We start from the raw sequence: 9,013 nt of genomic DNA, 5'->3' as shown, positions 1-9,013 counted from the left end.
CCTGATTACATGCAACACCTACCTCCACCTTATGTGAACACAAGGATAACACCGTATGTGTGTCCCCTGAAAGAGTAAGAGATGTCTGCCTGGAAAGGGATGTTCTAACAATTCACCTCCATAGAGAAGATATTGACTCTACTGGGTTTCAGTAATCATAAACAATTCCTAGCAAGGATTGAAAAGGTGAATGATGATGTGCTCTTTCCCTTAAAAGTCAATGACCTGGGAAGAATTAAAAAGGCTAAACTGGATTTACACCAGGAAAATGAATGTATTAGTTGAGATCTACTAAAAGAAATGGCTAATCCTAAAGTAATTAGGTATCCTAACCCACAAGATATCCATTTCAATGGGGGTACAACAGCCACTCATTTATTTCTGGTAATTAGCCTCAGTATCATATTTACATTGGCAACAATATAGTACACCGCTTTGCCATACACATGGATTTGGTAAATTCCACCTTGTGGACCAGATTCAAAGGGGATCCATGTAAATTTATATATGAACATGAAGACCTTAAATCATCTCAGATACTGCCATATGCAGTAAACATATTAGTACCATAGGACGTCACTATCAGCTACTAATAATTTTCTGTTATCTATACAGGTACAAAAAGGCCAAAAATTAACCATTTGCCTACTGGGCACTTTTACACCCTTCCTGCCCAGGCCAATTTTCAGCTTTCAGTGCTGTCACACTTTGAATGACAGTTGCGCGGTCATGCAACACTGCACCCAAACAAAATTTGTATCATTTTTTTTTTAGATAGATATAGCTTTCTTTTGGTGGTATTTAATCACCACTGAGTTTTTTTATTTTTGCTAAACAAACTAAAAAATATTGCAAAAAAACCTTTTTCTTAGTTTCTGTTATAAAATGTTGTAATTAAGTAATTTTTCTCTCTCACTGATGTGCGCTAATGAGGCTGCACTGATGGGCACTGATAGGTGGCACTGATGAGGAGGCACTGATAGGTGGCACTGATGGGCATTGACAGGCATCACTGGTGGACATTGACAGGTATCACTAATGGGCGTTGAAAGGCAGCACTCATATATGGCACTAATAGGCTGCACTGATAGGCAGCACTGATTGGAACTGTTAGGAGGCACTGACTGGAACTGTTAGGTGGCACTGACAGGCACTGATAGGCGGCACTGACAGGCACTGATAGGTGGCACTGACTGGCACTGATAGGTGGCATTGATTGGTGTCACTGATAGGCGGCACTGACTGGCACTGATAGTTGGCACTGAAAGGCAGCTCTGATGGGCACTGATATGTGGCATTTATGTGCACTGTTATGTGGCATTAATGGGCACTGACAGGTGGCACTGATGGGGCTAACCTGATCATCAGGGCACTGATCATTAGTGCCCTGATGATCAGTGTAGATGTCCCCTCTGAGGAATGCTGCTTACCAGCTCTCCTCTCCTCACGCACTGTAAGCGTGAGGAGAGGACTGCCGGTAACCGGCATTTCCTGTTTACATGCAATCAGCTGTGATTGGACACAGCTGGTCACATGACAGAGCCTGTGTCATTGGCTCTTTAATGTGATTGGTGATCTGCTGTGTCCCAGGGACACAGCACACCACCAATTACCATGCCATGCGCACCCAGGGGCACGCATGAACAATTACAGTGAGAGAGCCGCCTCCTGCCTGTCATTTGCTTATATGGCAGGCGGGAGGTGGTTAAAGAATCCTGATGCATTTATATGTCTCTCAAATAGGATTCAACAATCAGGAATTTTGGTAAATCCTACACCAATGGTGAATATCCAACCATTGGAAACCCAAATAATTATTAATAATGGAAACCAAAAATTAAATCTCATTGCCCAAAAACACTATAATTGGTTTGGCTTTAAATTCAGATTATTACACCTTTGGGTTTCATAATGCAATTATTGGCCTTATACTTGAACAATACCTTACCGAGGAACAGATAGTTGAGCAAACATTTTATTTGTCTCCCGAAGGATTGTATACCATTAGCTCAATTTATCCTTTCGATCCTGAGATATGTACTTGTAAGGTGGAGGAATTCTCCCTTAATTTTAATCATCCTCTTAATGTGCAGGAAGCAGTGGAATATTGTGATCTTACTGATAAGGATAGTAGGTCAAAAAATGACCTCACTGACAGGCTTGAGGAAGCCTATGAAATAGATCAACCTGAAGTCTTCCCAGGATTTCTGGAAATGGTCCAGCAGCAAATATCCTCAACTGATGGATACTCTAATGACCCAGAGCGCCAACAGTTACAAGAAGTAATTATGGGGTTCAAGGATATGTTTGCTAAAAATTCTTATGAATGTGGTGTTACAGACACTCACGTAGCCAGGATTCAGACTGATCCTGATGCACCTCCTGTCTATATCAAGCAATATCGACTTCCTCTAGCGTGTTACAATTTGTTGGCAGAAATCATAAGGAACCTTAAAGAGAGAGGTATTATAAGACCAGTGCACAGTTCTTATACTAATCCTATCTTAGGTATCCTTAAACCAAATGATCAATGGCATTTGTGTGCTGACTTAAGACAGCTCAACAAATGCATAGATATGTCCAGCTGGCTGCCACATATTGACCAATGCTTGGTACAGGTGCAGGGAGCCAAGATCTTTACTGTGTTGGATTGTACTCAAGGTTATTGGACAGTCAGGATAAGTCCTGAAGACCAATACAAATTGTCCTTCACCTTCAGTAAAAAGCAATATACCTGGACTCGAATGCTTAGCGGTTACATAAACTCAGGCCAGGAATTTGCTGTGTTTTTACATAAGGCTATGCTTGATGCTGCAGAGAGAGGACATTTACCATATGTGGATGATATTTTATTGAAAGGTACTTCTTTTGAAAAGCATATCCAAGAAATTAGATATGTGCTTAATCAGTTGAGAGAGGCAGGTGTTAAAATCTCATACAATACAGAAAGCCCAATGGTGCCGTACCACAGTCAACGTCTTGGGACATGAGATTACCTCTGAAGGCCTAAGTTTTAGACTTGATCACAGCCTCCACCTTCTTCTTTAGAAGGTGAAGGCTGTGGCTAAGTCTAAAACACCTACCAATGATGATGAATTATTCACATAAGTTTATTGATAACTGTGCAGAAATCAGTAAACCTTTAAAGACATTGCTAAAGAAGAATGTACCATGGAAATGGGGGGAGGTTCAGGAGCAAGCCATGAATGAGCTTAAAAGGAAACTCACCCAAGCCACGTGCCTAGCTTATCCAGAAGAAGGAAAACCCTTCTATCTGGAAACTGGTTTTGCAAACCTCAGTATCAGTGCTGTACTGTATCAAAAACAAGACAATCTGAACAAAATCATTGCATATGCTCGAAAATCCCTGTCACCTGTAGACATCAAGTTCAATGACTTTGAGAAAGCATTATTAGCCACAGTTTGGGCCCTTCAAAAATTTAAAAGATACATTCAGGGTGAGAAAATAATAATAGAAACTATACATCAATCTTTACAATATTTACAAAGTGACAAAATCAGAGATGGTAATTTGTCAAACAGTAGAATAACTGCCTGGACATTATCCTTACAAGGGTGGCCATTAGAAGTCTGATATAAACAAAATAAAAAGAGTACTGTTGCCCAAGGTCTGGCTGAACTCCATGATTGTTCAGCTCCTTCTCATAAGGAGCCATTAGATGATTTCTTAGAAGAACAAATATCTTCCTCTTACAAAGCATATGATGAAGATTACTGTCCATTACTCCCATGTGTATACATTGATGGTTGTGCTTATCACACCACCATAGGCGAGGAAAGAAAACTAGTAACAGGCATTGGAATCACCTGGACAGGTGAATTCCCAAATGTATTAGTAGGATACAGTATTGGTGCCAAGAGCAGCCAAGTGGCGGAATTAACAGCTGTATACAAAACTGTTCAAATTGCTATAAAGCATAATATTAGGGAGTTTGTTCTTGTCATGGATTCCAACTACGTACATAACAGTTTTATGGAATATCTGCCTACTTGGAAAAGAAACAACATGTTAAGATCTAATAACAAGCCTGTTAAACATGCTAAATTATTTTGTACAATAGATGAGTTGGTAACAACTAATGGTTTAACCATTTATTGGAATAAAATCACAGGCCATTCCAAAACCCCAAATTTGGACAAGGAAGATAATGACCTAGCTGACAAACTTGCCAAGCAAGGTGCCATAGATGGAGAAAATTTAAACATAGATCACCTACTGGGAATGGTACACACTGAAGCCATCACGAGACACCAAGCTAGGGTTCAGTCTGAAAGTAGCACAATGGAGCCAAAAGGAACATCCTATACTTTGGGTTTTCTATAAAAACATTGAAGACCCTGTTAACAACCCTATATCGGAGGAAGATTATTCCCAAAAAGTTGACCTCCGATTATTAGTGAAATCCAAATCTCAATTCAGTATTAGAGATGGATTACTGATAAGAACATCCAAAAATGGTATCCAACAGTGGGTAGTACCTACTGATAGGTTAGTACCCTTTAGTAGGTACACTTCTGCTGGCCAGCCTCCGTTAACCTATAATGAGTGCTAGCGCTCGGAAATAAGACATCAGACATGTGGTCACTCAGTCTATATTGAACTGAATTCAGGTCAGGACAGCTTATAGACATTAAAAAAGGGGATGAGACATTAGTTCCCTGGACCAATAGAAATCATACACATGATATTCAAAGAACAATAAACAATAGACATATACATACTAGGATACAGTTCTCCATGATAATGACAATAAGAAACAGATGTATGTGTAACACAAAAATGATCTCAGGAAATAGCCTCTCAGAATAGCAAAGTTTTGTGCACGTATAAACATTCTCTTAGTTCAGATAATAGGAGGAAACTTCCTAAATCTTCAACAGCGAATATGTCTATACCACAGAAAAAAGAAGCTTTTCAAAAAACATTTTCAGTATATTAGTTAAAGGATAACTCCAACAATTCCTCCCATTTGTCATAAATCTTGTCTATGTATCATCTTGTGTTGTCATCCTATAAATGCATTGACCTGTCTTTACGAACAAATATATAAAGAGAAGAAGCAATAAACACATTAAAATTAACATTCTGGCTTGCCTAAACCATGATAATACAGATCCGAAAAAATCTCCAAAACTTTCCAATCCCTGAAAAAGATTCCACCCGTCATCAACAATTTTCCTAGCTTCTACCTGAAGTCCTGCTACGTCCTTCTTTCGATGTTGATCAATTACTTCATAATAATCAGACACTTCCATGCTTGTATTATGAATCCATGTACAACACTCATAATCTTCTGTTACTTCACAGAGACCAGTAAGTGCTGCTCCAATGGATTCGATTGCTAGCTCATGTAACATTAACTGTTTCCATAAAGGGCCTTTGTTCCCAATTAAGCAGGGCAATGTCATCTGATGTTTTATTTAATAACTCATCCGTTATAATTGGATACTTGTTTAATCTTTTCATTAACTCAAATTCCCATCCTGTCCATGATGGGAACCATGCCCATGCCATGTCCCCTTTGTTAAATAGTTTCCTTCTGTTTACATGTTTAAGGGGATATTTTGGGTGTTTACTTGCTTGTAATACATGGTGAGGACCCCCATTCCCAATTATCTCCAGGAATGGAACAGGAGAGGCAAGAGAGCACCATCCTCTCTCTTATATAGTGATCCATGGGTAACATACCTTACCACAACAGAAAAACAATGTATTACCTAATGTGAAAAGGCGCAAACCCAGCTCCTTTCTTACCGAGTCAGAATGACTAGATAGAGTAAGTATTGACAAAACATTACCAGTTGAATTATATATTGGGTGTGTTTCATTCTTTATGGACCAAATTGTGACATTTAAGTCTTTGTTAGAAATATTAAACATAGAAGAATGGTCTGGGCTTAAAGATATGTTGAACTGTTATTTCTGACACATTTCCTCTCTCTTATTTGACTCATTTCCTAGTCTAAAACACCAGCCTGGTGGGTAAATTTGAGTGATTATAGGAAAATAAATTGATTAATTTCCCTGGACTCCTGCTACATCTTGTATACTTACTGCAGGGGTGCCATTAAAAAAAGAAGTGATGTTCACCTCCTCATTGTACTTTGGTGTAATTTACTGCAAACCCAACATTTATCATACCCTGACTTTTGTGCATAACTGTATTTGAATTGTAACAACAACATCTTATCAGTGAGAGATGTGGTATCTACTGATGTTAAGTCTCTTGCTGGTCCATAGTGAGTCCTGTTGTGTTGCACATTACCTGGACTGAAAGGTAAGTCCTGTGGATGATAATAACAGGTACTAATCACCCATACCAGCAAGAAAACAGTCAGTAAGAGAAAGCCTATCAATAGGAAGAACCTCCAAGATGTCTGGGGACTGAGAATCAACATCTTGCCCTGTGTCTTCTGATTCATCTGCTTCAGAGACTTGTGCACCTGCTTCACTTTCTTGTTTGTTTTGTATCCTAGGATCCTCTGGGACTTTACCCTTGAAGCATGGCTCCAGGCTTGAGAATTGGCCGTTAAAATAGCGATTTTTGTTACAGCAGTCACCACAGTTGGTTCCCCATACGGTGGATCCATAACCTTGTGCTTGTGGAGTACTTTAACCACTAGTTGATCTCCTGGTTTAAACAGATGTTTTGGTTCCTGTGAAGGAATAGGAAAAGAAAGAGACACATCACCGTAAATTCCATTAAAAAGCCACATAAGATTTACAACATATCCTTTCTGAATCAGCTCCAAATCACCTGACATTAATACCACTGGACCTCTTGTCCAAGGTGTGGGAAAGGGTCTTCCCATCAAAATTTCAAATGGAGACATTTTAGTAGTTTTGTTAGGAGTCATCCATATTTCTGCCAGTACTGCTGGCAAGTATGCCTCCCACCTAATCTAAGTGCCTCCTGTGGCTTTTCGTAACTTTTCTTTAATTGTACAGTTCATTCTTTCCACTACCCCCGAACTCTGAGGATGGTATGGAATATGAAACCTCCAATTAATCACCATTAATTTAGCAATATGTTGCAAAATCTTAGAAGTGAATGCAGGACCTTTGTCCGAGTCAATGGTTAATGGGCAACCCAACCTTGGGATTATTTTCTTACACAAAATGTTGGCTACTATAAGTGCATCCTCTGAGTTTCCTGAAGAATTTAGAGAGTTCTGTGAGAGACTTGAGTTGCAATACATACACATTCCTGGGTGGGGTGGGGAGGAGGAAGAGATGTGGAATATAGAGAGTGACAGGTGGCAGGTGGTCCGGGGGGGGAACTTGAAGGGGGTAACGGGAGGGGTGGAGAATATATTGGGAAGGGGTGGAGGAGGAGAGGAGGGGTGTTGAAGTGGAGTTTTTTTTTTCCCCTCCTCCATTCCCTCTTTTGTCCTTCCCTCTGTTGTCCTTCCCTTTCTCCTCCCTCTCTCTCCTCTTTTTTTCTCCCTCCTTTTGGCTAGCCTGGAGGGACACTGAGGGAGTGTAATTGGGTGGGGGTGTGCATGTTCAGAGCTTCACCCTAAAGTGGAATCAAGAGTGGGATTAGGACCAAAAATGATTTATAGGCAAACTATTGGCCTAAAAAGGGAGGGGGATGGGAGAGAGGGGAGGAGGGATGGGAGGAGGGTACGGGGAGGGGGTAGGTAGTTTAAGACTCTGCAAAATAGTGGGAGAAACATCAGTCTGGAGAAATCCTAGAGATCAAAGGAAGGAGAGAGGAAGAGAGAAGAGATGGGGAAGATAGAGGTGTGGAGAGGACAAGAAGGGAAGATAGGAAGATATTCATTTTTTGATTTATAATGTCAAAGGTTTAAACAGCTCTGGGAAGAAATTTTGGATTCTTAAAGAAATTCAGCTTTGATTTTCCTCAGTGGTTTTTTTACAGGAGACACATTTGGTGCGAGAAACAAATGTGAAATTAAATTCCAGATATTATCCAATGTGGTTTTATGCAGATTCCCAATTAAATGGGCCAAGGGAGTGGTAATAGGTTTTGTGAAAAATATGAGGTTTAAGCTGGAAGACAGATTAGTAGATCCGGAAGGGAGATTTCTGTTTCTGAAGAGAAAAATTACAGGAAATAGACTGTACATTAGCAAATATTTATTGCCCGAATAAGAAACCGGAGGTGTTCCTAAAAAATACTCTGAGGAAATCAATGGATTTCAAAAAAGGAAGTTTAATTGTGGCAGGTGATTTTAATCTTTGCATGGACCCTCAGATGGATATGACATCTCCTGTGCAGAGAGATGGTAGTAGGTCTCTGAAATCCTTGAAAAAAATTATATACCAATGCCAACTTGTAGATATATGGAGAATTAAGCACATGAAGGACAGAGACTATACGTTTTATTCTCATGCACATGATATGTATTCAAGACTAGAGTATATATTTTTGGACCATCGACTTATTGAGTCTCTGGTCAAAGTACAAATAGAAGTGATGTCAATATCGGATCATGCCCCTGTCACAATGCATTTATTATGAGGAAATGAGCAGATTGGGGGGAAATTATGGTGGTTAAATGAGACACTTCTTCAGGATCCAGAGACGGATCAAAAAATTAAAAAAGAAATAGAGCAATTTTTTGAGAAAAATGATTCTGGGGAAGTGTCTGTAGCAATGGTGTGGGAGGCTCATAAGCCCTATATTCGAGGAATCCTGATAGCGATTGGAGCAAAAAAGAAGAAGGAAAGAAGAGAAAAAAATAAATACGCTTCTTAGTGAACTCTGTGAGTTAGAGCAGATACATAAACACAGAGTAACAAAATAGATTATGCAGAGGGTAATAAATAAAAGAGAAGAATTAAATAATTTTCTGGAAGAAGATAAGAGAAGAATGTTCAATAAAATGATTAGTGAGAGATAAAGATGGGGAGATAGGCCAGGAAAGTATTTAATGAGGGCTCAGAGAAAAAACAAAATCTAGGAACTATACAGAGAAAATAAGAGATCATAAAGGAGAATTAATGTATTCAACTAAAGATATA

At 39.4% G+C, this 9,013-nt stretch overlaps 1 pseudogene; it reads right to left on the bottom strand.

Annotated features, from left to right (window-relative positions):
- Positions 1–5,007: 5,007 nt before the first annotated feature.
- LOC149456670 (uncharacterized) lies at positions 5,008–6,786 on the bottom strand (annotated as a pseudogene).
- Between the last annotated feature and the right edge of the window lie 2,227 nt (positions 6,787–9,013).

This window comes from Staurois parvus, unplaced genomic scaffold (assembly GCF_062004578.1).
Source record: "Staurois parvus isolate SC_StPar_1 unplaced genomic scaffold, SC_StPar_1.0 ptg000352l, whole genome shotgun sequence".
Classification (NCBI taxonomy): Eukaryota; Metazoa; Chordata; class Amphibia; order Anura; family Ranidae; genus Staurois; species Staurois parvus.
This window is presented reverse-complemented; position numbering and strand designations above follow the sequence as displayed.